We start from the raw sequence: 18,635 nt of genomic DNA, 5'->3' as shown, positions 1-18,635 counted from the left end.
TATCAAGAATATCTTTATTTTCCCGTTTTTTCAAATAAAATTGATAAATAATTTACGGAAATATTTGAAAAAAAACAGTTTTTTTGCACTAATTTATAAATTTAATTAATTTTTTTATTAACAAAATAAAATGTTATTAATACATTTCAAAATTGAGGAATTACCGTCCTTTAAATTTGTGCGAAATTTCTTCCCGATCGGTCTAATAGTTTAAAAGTTATTCAATTTGTTTATCCCTGGGACTAATTATTGAAACCATTGAACTTGCCCTATGAATGATGCTAGACACATTTAAAAAATTTCATAGGATTCTTTAAGACTTATACTATCTCAGAAGTTAAATGAATAGTGAGTTTTCATCGAAATTATTTACAAAATAAACGTTTGAAAAAGGGGTATGTTTTTTACTTATAAACAATTGTAATAACTTCTATATTTTTCAAACTACAGACTTGTACGTACAACCATTAGATAGCTGGTAAAAAAACTCACATTTATCAAAAAAATAAACCTTCTATGAACAATAGGAACGAAGTTAGCGACAATTTTTTTGTTAATTATATCTCCATTGTTTATAAACATTAAGAAGTAAAATTTGCACAAATTTTGAATGAAAATCTAAACTTTATATTGAATTTTATAGCTATAAAATTCATCCAATTTTTCGAAACTTAAAACCTTTCGAAACGAAGTTACTTTCGAAAGATCGACATAGGAAAGTGGAGAGGAAACTGTTTTAGCTCCTCGCTGCAAAATTTAATATTATGGTTACGGATTTATCATTCAAAAGCTTCAACAGTTCTGTAGAAATTTCATCAGGTCCATTTGCTTTTCCATTTTTAGCGTTTCGTATTGCGTATTCTACTTCTTCTTTCAATATGTCTGGCCCCGTTGCATTGATTATCTGAGTTAAGTTGTTTCTATCGTCTTCAAATAATTCATTCAGGTATTCTGTCCATCTTTTTAATTTATTCTCTAGGTCTACAATAAGATTTCTATCTTTGTCTTTAAGTTAACCTTTTTAGCATTTCTTTATGCTTCCTGTTATCTCTTTTACTTTTTTGTGCATATTGAACGCATCGTACTTTTTCTCATAGGTTTCCATTTCTTCACATTGTTCTTTAATCTACTCCTCTTTGGCTTCTTTTATTTTCTTTTTTATGTGTTTATTTATTTCTTTGTATTTGTTTGGGTAATTCTTCATCTTTCTTCTTTGTTCCATCAAGTCTAGTATATCTTGTCTCATCCACCCCTTATTCTTTAGTGTTGTTTTTGTAAGATGTTTCTTTCCTGCTGTTTGTATAGCTGTATTTATGTAGGTACTTTAATTTTTGGTTAACGTTGTTTGTATCGTTAATTTGTTGCTGCACTGAACGGAGGTTTTCATTTATTTCTTCTCCTGTTTCTTGTCGTATATTTTTGTTTCTAAGTTTATTTAAATCTAGTGACTTTCTGTGTGGTCTTCTAATCTTTTTTGGTCTCGCCTCTATCAAAGTAACTACCGGGTTATGATTTGAGGCTATATCAGCTCCTGGGTACGTCTTAGTACATTTAACAGCATTATGATACCTCCTTGCTATCATAATGTAGTCTATTTGATTTCTCACTATTTTTTCTTTGGTATGTTGTGAAGATGTCCATCTATATAACCGTTGAGGAGGTAATTTGAAAAAGGTATTTGTTATTACGAAGTCTTCACTTTGGCAAAATTGAATCAATCGATCTCCTCTGTCATTTCTGTTTTCAAGCCCATATTTTCCTACTTGTTCTCCTACCTTACCTTGACCCACCTTGGCATTAAGATCGCCCATTAATATGTTAATGTATGGAAAGACTGACTTAATAAGTGAAGACAAACAACCTGCAACAAAAAGGTTTAGACCTGACAGTGAAGTCGAATAAATGAACCAAATTTTAACTTTTAAATCAATGTATGTAAAGAAAATAAAAAAAGTAAAGTTCAATAAACATTGCAAAATTTAATAAGGCAAGCGATGAAAAAATCGACTTATTTTATCAAAGCAGTAACGCAGATTGGATTGATATTATAGGTATATCATATTTGTAAGAAAAATAGAATAAAAATTAATGTTGTTAATTATAAAGATTAACAATTTATGGGGAGATTTATGAAAATTATGTCATCATTATTAATACTGCGACAGACTATTCGAGCAAATTAAAAAAAGTAAGTATTTAGGGTGAATTTCAAATGGACTCAATTTTTCCGAGTTTTCCCATATTTTCCGGCCAGTGAAAACTATGTAGGTATTCATATTTCGACATGCTACCCCAGAATAAAAAAAAGAGGCTTGCAGCTGCAAAGGAAGCCGAGATAATGTAAATTTTTCCTACGTGTTGCAATTTGAAGTTCCGATGCCGAAAAAAAAAAACGGAGCTGAAACAGATATCCTCTCCACTTTCCTATGTCGATCTTTCGAAAGTACCGTCCGTCCTTTCGAAAAATTAGATAAATTTTATAGCTAGAAGTTTCAATATAAAGTTTAGATTTTCATTCAAAATTTGTGCAAATTTTACTTCTTAATGTTTATAAACAATGGAGATATGATTTTTTTAAAAATAGTCACTAACTTCGTTCCTATTGGTCATAGAAGGTTTTTTATTTTTTAATGTAAGCTTTTTTACCAGCTATCCAATGGTTGTACGTACAAGTCTGTAGCATGAAAAATATAGAAGTTATTACAATTGTTTATAAGTAAAAAACATACCCCTTTTTCAAACGTTTATTTTGTAAATAATTTCGATGAAAATTCAATATACATTTAACTTCTGAGATAGTCCAAGTCTTAAAGAAACCTATGAAATTTGCTGAATGTGTCTAGCATCATATATAGGGCAAGCTCAATAGTTTAAATAATTAGCCTAAGGGATAAACAAATTAAATAACTTATAGAATATTTGACTGATCGGGGGGAAATGTCGCACAAATCTAAAAGATGGTAATTCCTTGATGTTTAAATGTATTAATACACATTTATTTTGTTAATAAAAAAATTAATAAAATTTATAAATTAGTGCAAAAAAACTGCTTTTTTGCAAATATCTCTGTAAATTATTTATCAATTTTAACTAAAAAACGGGAAAATAAAGATATTCTTGACATAAAAAAATGACATAAATACTGTTTATTTAAAATATATGGGAAAAAATTTATAAACAAAAAATCAAATTGTGACCATAAATTATTACTTAAAAAAAACGCAAGGTAAAACTAGGAGTATCTTTTCATCTATTCATCATCTAGTATCCCCCACCTATGTTTTAAAAGCTTCAGATATCTTCGAAACATTTTTCCACCTTTTTTTAACCAGACTGGGCTATACGTCTACAACCGGATTATTCCAAATAGCTGCTAGTACTCCAAATTGCTGCATTAAATCGCTAAACATCCGAAACGGGTAGGGATTGTAAGAAAAAAGAAGACAGATTTAATTGTTCAATTATTAATTTCGTTAGATAATTTTTTGATGTTAATAATCTTCCTCTTTTTTCTAACGGTTGTGACAATCTTATTTTGCAATCAGCTGTTGCCCATACTGTTATATATTATAATATTAAAGTACATATTTCTTTATTACTTCTTCTTTTTAAAAGTTCTGTTTCTGATTCTAGGAGTTTATTTAATAGCTTTGGATTGTTTGATCCGTTCTTGAGTACCTAAGAGTACCCTGTACTGTTTAATACTATATTAAATATGTAATGTTTAATATAATGGATAGCACATTTTGGTCGATCACAGTACGCAGTACAGCGAGAGGTATGGAATAAGGTTTGGAGAAAGTACCCACATACAATTACTTCGAATGTGAGCGACATGAACAATGGGACTGCAGCCTTGAAATAAAACGACGCATTGAGCGCTTTCAATAAGATGAAAGCAGAATTATGCAATGGAAACCTAGGAATAGAAATTAGAAATAAAGTATTGAGATACTACTTATTCTTTACTCTTTTATATGGAGTTAAAGCCTAAACTGTTACGGACGCAACTGAAAGAAGACTTGCCAGCTTTGAGACGTGCTGTTATCGAAAGATTTGGAAAATATCATGGACACACTTAAAAAACACGGAAGCTTTAGGAAAGATGAAAAAAATGCTCAACAGTATAAAGGAAAGAAAAATGAGCTACTTTGGTTACATACTAAAAAATAAAATATGAGATAATGCAATTGATTGTACTAGGGAAAGTTGAAGAAAAAAGAGGACCGGTCGGACGACGCGCATCCTGGTTGAAAATTTTAAAGCAGTGGAGTAAAAAAACAACAATAGAAATCTTAAAAACTGCTGCAGACTTAGTAAAATGGCCGTGATGATCGCTAGTGTCCTTAAAGGATGAGGCGCATGAAGAAGAAGAAGAATGTTTAAACAATAGGTTACAGGCGTAAAGATTGAATTGGCCAACAAATGTATTGTTCATTTAAGGGCATATTTAGCCTAATTTGAATTGCAATTAAGGAGACACGGGGCTACTTTTCACGCTAGCGTGCCTTTCATATGGACTTTACTAACTTACAAAACGAGCAACGAATATGAGTGAAACCTACTAGAACATAGTGGAACATTTAGACTAGACGAACAAAAAATAAACACAGTAATGCTGAATCAAATATTTCATATTACAGTTTTCTCATTTATTTTAAAATTCCTAAACGATTTGATTTATTTTATGATTTCGTCGAGAAAAATATAAGATGCAGTTTGATTGTGACAAAAAGGTATTCATTGTTTCGCCAAAGCTTGCCTCAAATACTTGTTTGCATCATCCATATGTATACACCATTAATCCAAACAGTCAGATCATATCTAGGGGTGATATGCGAATTAGACCATACTCTCCCCGTAGCTAAAATAAGCTTAAATTTAAAGCACCCAGCAAACAGAGAAATACAAAGAGAATAAAAAAACTAAGAAATAAGTATGAACTTCTCCAAGAACTGCAAAAAAGTATGCTCCCTATTGGTAAGGATACATCACCAAAAATATATAAGATACTATTAAGCATTATGTAATATCCATTAAATGCCCAAAGCTAAATAATCTTGTGAAACAGAAACACTGGATAACAGATGAATTAAAATAATTGAGAATAGAAAAAATCTTTGTCAAAGTGGTGTAAATAGTGAACCTAAAAAAACTATTTTAAGAAACCTTAACAAAGAAATAAAATGATGCAAGGTTAATAAACAGCAATAATACTACAATATTTGAAAAGAAATTGAGAGCCATGATCAAAACAATCATTCAGGAAATATATTCAAGAGACTTTAAAGCCAGAACGTGGGTGTTGAAGATCACACAGAAACCCTAAGTAGCAACAGAGAAGTTATAGCAGAGACAGGGAAATTATATTGCTAGAATCTATATAAAGATGATCTACACCAGGAAATTGTTGACACGCAGTGCTTGATTGACGTATGTATACAGTCTCCACAATTATTTAATATAATATATGGAAAGCATATTATGTGAAGAGCGTAGAATGGGAAAAAGGCATCTCAATAAATGATCGTGATAATCGTCAGTGTCCTTAAAGGATAAGGAGCACGAAGAAAATAAACAACTCCACTCAAATGCTCTGTTGGAGAAAAATGTTGGGAATTTCGTGAACTGACAACGTCCAAAGTCTTCCGTGAAAATTCATCTCCAACAATTAATAATTTGGACACATTATGAGAGCAGACACAGGAAACATGAAAATACTTATTATCCAAGGAAGCGTAGAAGGCCAAAGATCATGGGGAAGATCCTCAACAAGATTAATCGATCTAACTACAAGAATATGCAAAAGACTTAAGGCATAAGTTAAAATCGCGATGACCAGTACACTCCCTCCGAACTGAAGAGGACTGAAGAGACAGAGAGAGATGTATACATTCAAAAATCCAATGATTAATCTCATCAAAATGATTATCATAATTACAAAGTTCTAAGTCGCTTAGTACTAATCTATAAAGATTACGTCTTGACCGTGGCATGGCTAAAAATACTTCTAACGAACATAGAATAGATTTTTCTATTGAGTTGACTTCTTAGACCAAGAGGCTCAGTAGTTAAAATGGGTTCAATTTTAGTATAAATATTCTTCTATTTATTAAAGAATGCATACCATTCAATATCTTAATTTGTCTAAATATCTTAAATTTTGAAGCACTAAATTTACTTTTATCTGGCCAACTAATTTTTGACTCTTTTAAAATCGCGTCCTAGGCAAAAATCTAATTTAATGTTACCAGAATTACCAAAGTAAAAAGTTTTATTTACCCAAACAAAAGTAACAGAAGTATTTTTTTCCTGCAATTTTAGTTGGTTTTTTGAGCTTTTACCAATATTTTTTTATATGCTATTTTTTTTTAAAGTAATAAAGCGGATTTTGAATCGACCATAACTACTACTTGGTGGTCAGAAATTCCTTTAGTAATAGCTCACTCTAGAACTTTATAATTGCAAAAAGTTCTGCTAAATATATTTAGCAGTGCTGATTTAACTTAAACATTATAGATTCCTAGTGGTCCTGAATATATATAGCTTATACGACTCCTAAACTGGACTTTGAGTCATGATGTGTGAAAATGCTGCCTAGTGTATTAAATTTCGCAATTTGTTGACGAGAAATAATTGAATTATCACCATCACCTCAAAGGAGTACTTATTTTTATTTAATATTGTACTGTTTCTGATAATATATTATCGGAAAACAACATTATTGATTACTTAATTTTCTAACAAAACATTTTTACAGTGTTCTTGTAATTGTTTCATATTATATTCTCTACAGTCATTAAGACAGAAGAGGGCAAAAGAACGTTTAGGGCAAATTTAAGCAACTATGCAATTTAAAGTATATAAAAGTCTACATTTCTTTTATAATTTACATATTTACCAGATTATTTAACTATTTTAAACTATTCTAATGTGAAAAAGCTAGCAGCGACAATACAAACAAATCCTGCAACGTTTAGAAATAAGCAGTTGTTCTTAATACTTATAAGTATGCACTATGACTTACTTGTTGTCCAAAAATGGTATTATCATCAGCGTCAAAACACCAGGCAACGACACATATTAAGAAGTGCACATGTAAAAGAATCTTAAGTTATTCGCACAATAACGAATCTCGGAATATACAATTCACGTCAAGTAACACATAACGGAAACACTAATACTAGTACACCGTTCTTACCCATTCATGTCACAGGGTATACCGCGTGCGTAGACTCTTCTTTAAACGAGAAGATCTTTTCTTTCTTCTTTCTCTGCAGGATGGTCAGTAACTGAAGACTTCGGTACTGCCGGTCAGTGAGAAGACTGGTAAGGCGAGTAGCACAGAGACGGTCTGGTTCTTTTGGACTATGTAGTTTACGGTATTTTTTGTAGCGCTAGTCCGTCTGGTCAGAGATGGCAACAGTTGGCAAGTTTAGTTGTTAACCCAGACAGAACAATGATATCTGTGAGATATCTGCACACTGTGCTCGAAATCTTTTAAAAGCGACCTATTTTCTCTTCGATTTTATAAAAATTTATCAAAAGAACTAAATATAATCAACTCTTATCACACTGCTATATAAAAAGGTACAGGTACTTTGATATGTACAACCTTAACGTTATTAATAGTTAAATTTGAGGTGGGTTAAGTAACTTAACTTATTTATTAAAACAATTTTGAAAATGCTGTTTTTAAAGATATATTTCTATAATACTCGAAATTATGTAGTTATAAATAGTACTCTAGAAACTAAGACTAAGAAGAGGAAAAAATATTGGTGAACTTTATTGTTATAACAGAATCGCTTACTGTAGATACACTCTGGGCCAAAATTAACCGGCCACCTTAAAAATGGGTGATTTTTGATTTCTTATATCTCCTAAACCTGTTGTCCGATTTAAGTGATTTTTTTAATATGTTATAGCCTTATTCCTTGACAATATCTTTATAATAATATTGTTGCTAAAAAGATAAATTTTCATTGTATACCGGCTGTACGAATCAAACTGTGTTTTTTTCTTAAAGTTTGCATCACCCTGTGGAATATTCTAGCATTTGTAGAATACTGAAATTAAATCGTAACTATAGCCTCATGCTTTCTCAACATTTTGTTTGTTGATTGATTCGCCTATGTTGGATAATACAAAAATTAGGTGCTTTAACAACTAGATATGTTTTTTATCAATTTTTATCTCCGCGGAAGAGAAAAAATAATCTTTTTGAGAAAAAGTCATTTGTTACAGTAAAAATCCAATGAACAAAACCTTCGAAGAAAATTCAAATTACCAATATTTTGGAAATTAAAGTCTAATTAAAAAAAATTGGGTATCAATAATGAGTGTTGCCGCCTCTAGCCCTTAGAACTTCTTGGAGCTGGTACTCTTGCTCTTCCCCGTCTTTTGAGGTTGTCCCAGATATGCTCAATCGGGTTAAGATCGGAACTGTGTGGTGGCCATGGTAGAACTTGAATCCCGACCTCATTAAAGTACTCATGGGTAGATCTTGCTGTATGGCAACGTGCATTGTCATGCATTAGTCTGAAGTTATCACCAATGAATGGTACAAAAGGCATGACATGGTATTGGAGAACTTCTTGCAGGTATACTTGGGCATTCACACTGCCTCTACCGAACACAACAAGATCAGTACGCCCTTCGTAAGAAATACCTCCCCAAATCATTATTGACCCTCCTTGGTAAGCCACTGTTTCGGTTATAGCGCATTCAGCAAAGCTTTCATTTTGACGCCTACAGACACGTTGGCTTCCATCTGGACTTTTTAGGACTATTCTGCTCTCTACTTAGAACAGTATATCCTTCCATTCCGCCATAGTCCAGTTAGCATATTCTCGCGGAAAATGAAGTTTAGCCCTACGGTGTTGTGGGAGCAGTTGTGGTGCGCGAGCTGGACGAAAAGCCCTCAAGTTTATTTCTGACAGTCTTCTTCTAATCGTCTGTCTACTCACACTAACGTTTCTCAACTCAAGAAGAGACCTACGAGCTTCATGAGCGGTGCAAAAGCGATTTCTCAATACTTTAGTGACAATGAAGCGGTCATCTCGAACTGAAGTACATCGTTTTCGGCCTTGACCTGGCCTGTGGTTATACGATCCTGTCTCCCGAAATCGTCTGATGGCATCTTGTACCGTAGTTCTGGGTATATCGAGTATACCAGCGATATGACGCTGACTGTAACCAGCATCAACTAAAGCCACTGCCCTAGCAGCATCAGTTGAAACGAGTGGCATTTTTAAAATCAAAAACAATAAATAAGCACTAAAATTTCAACTTAAACAATATTCGCTCACAATGATATAAAATTACAATTTTAATTGTTAATTTTAATTACAAATTTAATTTTAATTACAAATTTAATTTTAATTACAAATTTAATTTTAATTAGAAATTGTTCAAGAATTGTTATTAACACGGAAACAGATTTGCAACAATGTCGTACAACGACTATATGTCAAAAATCCTTCGATGACACAAATTTAGGAAACAAACTGTCACAGGTAATGTAAACAAAAACAATAATAAAGGTGGTGGGGTTAATTTTGCTGGTGAGTTAAATCGTCTGTATTGATGAAAAACATGGCTAGTTGTTAAACTATCTAACTTTTGTATTATCCAACATAAGCGAATAAGTCAAAAAACAAAATGTTGAGAAAAGATGAGGCTATAGTTAAGTTTTAATTTCAATATTTTATAAATGCTGGAATATTCTACAGGATGATGCAAAGTTTAAGAAAAAAACACAGTTTAATTTGTACATTCGGTATACAATGAAAATTTACCTGTTTAGCAACCATATTATTATAGCGATATTGTCAAGGAATAAGGCTATAACATATTAAAAAAATCACTTAAATCAGACAACAAATTTAGGAAATATAAGACATCAAAAATTACCCATTTTTAAGATGGCCGGTTAATTTTGGCCCAGAGTGTAGTTTTAGAGCAGGAATCGTCACTAGCATTTCTTTGAGAGCATAATAGTTTAAATGAAATTTTCCTGAGGGCCGCAAGTACCAGTGGTGCTATGAAACAACTTATGACTATAAAAAAGTTTATTACAAGTTACGTAAAAACAATATAATTATAAATTATATGGACTATTTTGCATGTAAAAAGTAGGACAATGTCTTTTACTTGACTCCAGGAATGTCAAGTCTTGAATTTGTTAATTCTTTGAAGTCGACGGGCGAAATCTTTCACAGCTTTCTAGAATAGCATCTATGTTAGCAGGTTGGGAAGAAACAGAAATTCTCAAAATATTTTCAACGTTCTCATTAGTTCACCTAGATCTGTACTTGTTTTTTATGAACTTCAGCTTACTGAATGTATATTCCCAGACATATCTAGATGCAAAAATACACAAAATTTTCTGAGCACAGTTAATTAAGTTAGGAAATTTGTCATTTTCAACTGCTTCCCAAAACTTATAGTGAGCTTTTTTCTTCAAAAATACTTTTGAGCTCTGTATCATTCTGAAGATCAATTAACTCATTTTTCAAATCCCTAGCTTCGTATCCAAAAATAGAAAGATGAGCTACATTTGCTGTTGATATTGCCCATGGATTTTCCACCAAGCGAAATGGTTCTTGGAAGTTCCCGAAGTCACCAAATCTAACAGACATTTCATCCTTTAGGTCTGCTAACAGCTTCGGTAGGTCAGAAATCTATTGACTTTCATCTGGATTTTCATCAAACAGTGCTTTAACGAAAGGAAAGCTGGAATAATCTTCATTTGACAATTCTTTAATATACATATTCAGCTTCTGCTCCAGTGAAAACACAATACTCATCATTTTCGTTAAAATGTTATTGTAATCTCCTTGAAATTTGGTCAATGTTTCATTCATAATACTTATTGTATCAGTAAGAAACGCTACTTTAAGCCACCAACTAAAATTATGAATATCAGGAAACTCTTTTTTCTTTGTAGCCAAAATGTCGAATGCTGAAGAAACGTTCCAAAACTTTACCCTTACCCAGCCATCTCACTTCTGTGTAGTAAAGAATGTCCCTATATTGCGACATAAGTTCTTTCAAACATTCTTAAAACTCTCTGTGGTTTAGTTCATTTGATCTTATGATATTCACAATATTTACAAGTGTTTTCATAACACAGCTGAAATGTTCACCAAATTTAGCAGCTAAGCTTTCTTGATGAATGATACAATGGAAACTCAATAAATTATCATTTCCCAAATGTTTTCTCAACAGTTGAACAAACCCTATATTTCGCCCCAACATTGATGGGCAACCATCAGAAAAAACCTTTTTCAAATCAATGCTATGCTCGTTAAAAAAATTTACTATTGTGTTCAAATAATCAATACCTCGAGTTTGTCCAGTCATAGGAATCATGTCCAAAAAATCGTCTTTAAGAACACAATCCTTCGATACATACTTTACGAACAATAGCAGTTGAGAAATTGCCGTTATATCAGTGGACGAGTCGAGCGCAAGACTAAAATATTTACTTTTCTGCAGTTCATCGGTAAGATTAAGGGCAATATTTGCTGTGACCGTCTCATGCACGTTGAATCAGACAGCTGAAGTTTTGAAACTACATCTAATATTTGTTCATTATTAGCAAATTGTGAGAACAAAGTTTTGCAATCTGTGACAACATATTCTATTACAATTTCTGCATCAGAAAACGGCTTCATCTTTTTTGCTAAAATTTCCGGTCAGTGCCACTGTAATGAGGGTAAAGATGACTAATGCGAAATGCGGTACAGTGCATGGCACCGCTCTACACTACTGTAATCTGATTAAATACATAAAAAAGGGCCGCGAAAAATCGCTCCGAGGGCCGCATGCGTAGTGAGTATGCGTAGTGAGTATGCACGTGACCCCACGGGTCGCGTAGTGAGTATGACTGCTTTAGAGTGACCAGAATGGTCAAAAAAAGTCCACAAGGATGCAAAAGAGACAAGAAAGGAGTACTGCTAATAGATTTACCAAAGAGATTAAGAAGATGGGAATAGTACGTAAGAGAACTTTTCCAATATGAAAAAGGTGAAATGCAGGAGTTTACAAGAATTATATCGTTCAAAGAGACAGGAGATTACGATAGATGAAATTAAATATACTATCAAAAACTGTAGATAATAAGGCAGCTAAATTAGATGAAATACCTGTATAGCTGTTAAAATTAGTGGACGAGAATGATAACGTGGAAGTATTGACAGATTTGCTCAACACGGTTTACGATACGGAAATGATACTGCAAGAGTGACTGAAGTCAGCGTTTATATATATATATATATATATATATATATATATATATATATATATATATATATATATATATATATATATATATATTTAGGGATTCTACAGTATTCACTGCCTTCCCTCGCTCAACCGTTTCCATCTCTCTCTGTTGTTCCATTCTCCATCGTTTAGTCCTCTCTTATTCATGGCGTCGTCTACTTCGTTCCTCCAGGATTTTCGGGGTCGTCCTCTTTTCCTCCTTCCTATGGGGCTCCATTCGGTTATTCTCTTTATCGATCTGCTGTCGCTTGTTCTTCTTACATGTCCATACCACTTTAGTCTTTTTTGTTCTATATATGTTAGTATGTCTGTTTCTATTGATGTTCTTTGCTTTATTTCGTCATTACTTCTCCTATCCATTCTTGTTACTCTGCAGCATCTTCGCAGGCATTCCATCTCTGTTGCTACTATCTTACTGCTGTTTTTCTTGTTTATGATCCAATTTTCAGCCCCATATGTCATAATACTTCGCACTAATGTTTTATAAATCTGCGTTTTTGTCTTTATATTTAGGTGTCTATCCCACCATACTGAGTTAAGTTGTCGGATTGCTGTTCTTGTTTGCCCTAATCTTTGTGTAATTTCTTCCTCTGCTGTTGCCTTTTTCGTGATTATAAACCCCAGGTATTTGAATTTATCCTTTCCTTTGATTGTTACGTTGTCATCAATCTGTAGATCTTCTATGTCTTCTTCACTTGTAGAGAGGTACTCTGTTTTCGCGAGGTTAATATCTAGGCCAGCCTTGGTATATTCTTCTTGTAGTTTCTTTATCATGTAGCTGAGGTCGTCTTGGTCTTGTGCAATCACTACTTGATCGTCTGCAAAACTTAATGTATATAGGTATTCGTTCCGTACCGGTACTCCCATGCGTTTATAACCATCCCTAAAAAATAAACAGCGAAGAGTGCTCTGACTATCGAACACTGAGTTCGGGTTCCGAAATGGAATAGACACTCGAGAAGGACTTTTTGCCATTAACGTTCTGATTTAGAGATATCGTGATGTAAACGTTGACCTACACTTGTGCTTTGTTGACTACGAAAAAGCTTTCGATAGGGTAACGCATAAGAAACTAATCAATACGTATGAATAAGCAAATTGACAGTAAAATCATAAAAATAATCCAAACATTATATTGGAACCAAAGTTCCGCAGTTTAAATTGATGGGCAACAGTCAGAATAAATGAAGATCTGTATAGGAGTTAGATAGGGATGCATTTTATTGCCACTTTTGTTTAACTTATATTCTAAAGAAATTTTTAAAAGCAAGCCTAATAAAAAAAAATTATTAACAATTTACGATATGCAGATGATACTGTGATGATTGCAACGAGCATGGAAGACGCATAACATTTAATCGAAAGCTTAAGTATAAATAGTGCTGAAATGGAAATAACTATAAACGCTAAAAAAACTATATATGCTACTCTCCAAAATTACCACACCATATCAAATGGACCATGATTTTGAAACTATATTTCTTCTGAACCCTACTCTCCTACTTTTCTACTCTCCAAAATTAACGCACCCTCTCAACTATACCATAAATTTAAACTATTTTTTTTGAATCCTTAATTGGATTTGGTTGATTTTTTTTTTCGCATTGCATATCTGTTTCTAAGTAATTACTGTATAAATGTTTTCTGAGAGATGTCAACGTTTTACCCACATAGGGGGTGTAAAATAAAGTTGTTTTTTCATCTTATTTTGCAACACCCTATGGAATTTATTGAAATCAAACGATACATCTTATTATAATTTCTAGATATCTTCATTTTCGTAAAAAAATTATCAATATCTTTATTATCAACAAAAAATAGGTTTAAAATATAACGTGATTTTATTGAATTGTAGTACTCATTAATGGAAGCAGTTAGTTGGCTATAAAAAATCAAACAACTTGACAGGATAGTTATAGACTGTTAATATTGTTTGTAGTTCAATAAATTGTTTTGCTGTTTTGCGTATGTTTTTGCGTAAGAAATCTGAGTCGAAATGAATGTGTTCAGGCAATTACTTTAGCTCATGACATGGTTAAGTTATCGCGAAATAGGTTTGAGGTTAAGAGTATCTCATACTGCAATATCAGGAGTCATTTAATGTTGTTGAGAAACAAATGACCATACGAGACGGCGTGAACAAGGAAGAGAAGACTCACAACATCAAGTCAAGATCAGTTTATCAGACTTCGTGCTATAAGAGGACGTTTTATCACAATGAAACATTTATAAATACAAGTGACAGATGAACAGCATAAAAAGAAGAAAACTAGAGTATTTGGGTCACAAAACCAGAGAAGAAAAATATGAGCTGCTGAGAATTATTATGCAAGGAAGGACCCAAGGAAGAAGAAGCATAGGAAGAAGACGCATCTCCTGGCTGAAGAATCTTAGAGAATGGTTTAACTGTTGTTCACTACAACTTTTCAGAGCAGCAGCCAACAAAGTGACCATAGCCGTTATGATATCCAACCTCCGATAGGAGATGGAACTTTAAGAAGAAGAAGTTAATTTTGGGCAGTAGTGTATATGCTAATTACAAAAGACCACAAAATATACAACACATATTGACAATACATGCTAAAGTGATAGAACAAGTAGAAAAATAAAGTGATAGAACAAGTACTTGAAAACTTTGATCCATGAAACCAATTATCATACTGCAGAAATAAACAGGAAATAATTATTTTTATAAATATTCTTTTATGACGGGAGACATTTATTTTTAATCCAAAGCTTATAAGCTTAATAAATTATATTTCTAGTAGTACATAATAAGGAAGATGCACTGTGCCTATGCCAAATAAACACACGCGTAGAATGTACTACATGTAAAAAGCGCCAACATACAAATTTTTGTTTTAATAAATATACAGTTTGCTGATATGGTTATTTGTAACATTAGGTTTACGTTCCTATTTTGGGAACATGTTTTTTCTCTCAAAATACAGTATTATATTTTTTTTTGGCAAATTAAAATGATAGACGATATCCCAATAACATCATTTTTACGGAGATTGGTGATTTGACCTTTTACACAAACTATTCTTTCATAGATATATTTAAATTATTCTACGTGGTGTTAAAAATTTCTGTGTACTAACCGAGAAACTCCTTTGGCTCTGGTTTCTTTCTCAACACTACTGTAAATCATTAGAAATTCATCCAGCATAATTTGACTCTTCCCTTTCTTCTTCGTCTGTTGTGTTGCACATAAAATATGTCTATATGTTTTTCTACAAACTTTTTTGTAATTTCCTGCTCACTTGTGTTTAGAGACTTCACGTTCCAAATAACGATTAGAAGTAAATTTCTCGCCTTCCATAAATTCATTGTCCTCTTTCTCGCGTTGGTCGTCTTAATGAAATCATTCCTGTTCTGAGAGATATCCTAATAAACACATAAATTAAAGAAGGAAGAGGTCGTAATTAAAGAAAGAAGGGTGCAACCTTTGGTTTAAAACAAAACTAAAATATAATGCATAGCCAAAAAAATTGTCAAACAGAACAAGAACTTTTCCAACTTCAGTATTCCGTTAGTATTAATATTCATCGTTTTATTTAAAATATTTGGTGAATAATGATACTCATTTACAAAACATTCGGTAACATATGTAAGAAATTATTTGGCCCCATCACATCGTCACCTCATCATCTCAAATCCTTCCTCCTATATGGCCAACATGAAATCGTTAACGAGCGGTACAAACATAACAATCATGTTAGCAGTACCGAACTACCGACCCCGCGGTACTAAAAATTTGCTTGGTTGATTTGAATTGGTAGTTCCGTTCGAGCCAAAACAAGGTTAAAACAAAATATATATACTTGACAGTTGAATCGTTAATTAAAGTGGACCAGTTATGGGAGGAATGATTTCTGGCGATTCGGCAGTGAATATTTGTTGTTCTGACTGGAAGTAATGGTTTATTGCGTACCGGACCGAGCGTGAGATTGGACGTCTGTTCCTAATACAGTTCCTGAGGATATTCGCGCTGAGTCGTTGCCCTTTCGGTGTCTGCCTTTTCGAGGCCCACGGATCATTTGTTACACTGCTCAAAAATATTTGGAAAACACGTTCTTTTATAGTGATAATTCTTATATCCACAAACTTAAATGTATTTTCAGTGACCGAAAAAAAGTTTTTGTAGAATGAATGAAGTCAATAATAAAGTGATTGGCTATATATAAGTATTATGTCTACAATTTCCCTCACAACTGTGATAAACAAGCCAATATTCTCATATATATTCTTGTAATTGGAAAATTTTTGATATATGTCCTTAATAAACAAATATTAATCCACTTGAAAAATATTTCATATAAAAAAACTATTACAGGATTTATTATTACGCAAATTCGTTATCGAAATGTGTTTTTAAGCTCGTGATCGAATATTCTGGATACGCGAAAATTAAAATTTTACCTTTATTTAACAAATAAATGCTAATTATTTATCACATAAACACATTATCAATGCTAATTAAAGTATTTGGGTCATTTATTTAAAAAGCCGCATTTTTGGTATATTGTAAATGCAATATTCGATATGTTTAAACAAGTTTTGATTAATTTCGCCTGTGGGTTGTAAACACGAGGACTAGTTGGACTGAGTAGCTCAGAATCCGTGTTTATTTTCATAGCTGGTCCTAATCCCGGATAAAAGAGGAGGGTTGATAGGCTAGGTTAGGAATCTACTCATTGTAAATCAAAGCAAGGCTCAAAGAAGAGATACAAAGCCTCGGAACCCGACGGATCCCAATAAAAAATCACGCAAGGAAAATGAGAAGCAAAAATAAACCTAAAATCAGATTAGCACCTTGAATTATTACTTTTTTCAACAGCTTAGACTAGGACATAGTATCGAAATTAATAAATAAAAATATGGGCATTTGTCCAATCCAAGAAACAAAAAAGAAATGTAAAGGCTAAGGAAGATTCTATAGCCAATATATTCTAGCATATAGCGGTGTGAAGAAAGAAGAACGAGCACGAGCATGCTTAAGTATTATCATCATCATCTATCTCTATGCGTCAACTGCTGGACATATGTCTTCCCTCCATAAGTGAGTACAGGCAACACACATTGTTCAAATATTTTTGTTTTGAGGCATATGGGTGGGTCCGACTTAAATACATAGTTTAATTTACCAAAAGCGGCATTTTGGAAGATATATTTAATTATGTTATTGAAGTGATAGTCTATTGTGCGTGCTGTCAATACTTTTAACATTTTCTGATGGCGTATAGTATCGAATGTTTTCTCGTAGTCCACGAATATACGTGCCAATGGTTTATTGTAATCTACAGACTTCCCTACCAGGTTCTTTATCACTAATAAGTGGTCGTTAGTGTTGTATCCCGATCAACTAGTTCTCTAGTCAACAACTAGTTCTCTAGTCTGATAGAAGTCTAACTTGGTATCCAGTCTTTTTTTGACAATTTTTGTGAAAAGTTTATATATGTGTGAGAGCAAATTGATAGTACGGTAGTTTTTTAGATCTGTTATGTCTCCTTACTTGCGTAATAAAACAATGACTGCAGTTGTTCCATTGAGAAGGAGTTTTTCCTTGGTAGATGCATTCGGTGAAAAGATTGGCCAAAACCTGGATAATTTTATTTCCACCTAGTTTGATCTTCCCGATCACTACTCAATGAGCCTAAAAAATAATAGTACAATGCAAGACATCAGACGCATAGAGAAATAGCATACTGATACCTATGATCAAAAAAGGAAACAAAGAATACCCCAACAACTATAGGAATATAAATCTACTAAACACCGCACTTAAGCTTACTACAAAAGTCATAACAAAGAGAATAAATAAATTGATAACACTATCAGAAGAACAACAAAGATTCAGATCTTGAACAGCGCGCGTCGACGCCCTGTTTGTACTTAGACAAATCACAGAAAAGGCATTTGCATATAATAAAACCGGCATACAATTAACAAAGGCTTTCGATTGCATTTAAGTCAGATATATTTTAGATATCTATAATATAAAAATGAATCGCAAAATGTGTTGGTAATCGCATAACTCAACAACGCATGGACCAATCTTAACAATTCTTTTTTTAAAATGTTTTTTGAAGTCTAAGGATGGTTTTTACGGCAAAAAAAAGTCGAATATTTTCCGGTAAAACCCTAAAACAGCCCTTTTCTTTTTCCCATACAAATATTTTCTAACTAAATGTAGAGTCAATTTGAACTTTATTGCTGTTCAAAAAAGTTTATATTAAATTAAAAGCACTCACTGTTGTCTAAACAATGTAGGTGTGTTCCTTTTAAAAAATTCCACAGGAGGTTGCAAAATAAGACTAAAAAACAACTTTATTTTTACA

General features: G+C 32.7%; 1 protein-coding gene across 1 annotated transcript in view; it reads right to left on the bottom strand.

Annotated features, from left to right (window-relative positions):
• Positions 1–7,320, bottom strand: part of m (zona pellucida domain-containing protein miniature) — a 360,187-nt gene extending 352,867 nt beyond the window's left edge. The window contains exon 1 of the mRNA XM_072540065.1: positions 7,028–7,320. The gene's annotated coding sequence lies outside the window, so the exon portion shown is untranslated. The remainder of the gene's footprint in view (positions 1–7,027) is intronic.
• Between the last annotated feature and the right edge of the window lie 11,315 nt (positions 7,321–18,635).

The sequence above is a fragment of the Diabrotica undecimpunctata genome, chromosome 1, assembly GCF_040954645.1.
Source record: "Diabrotica undecimpunctata isolate CICGRU chromosome 1, icDiaUnde3, whole genome shotgun sequence".
NCBI lineage: Eukaryota > Metazoa > Arthropoda > Insecta > Coleoptera > Chrysomelidae > Diabrotica > Diabrotica undecimpunctata.
Note: the sequence above shows the minus strand (reverse complement) of the source record. Positions and strands in the feature narration are given on the sequence as shown.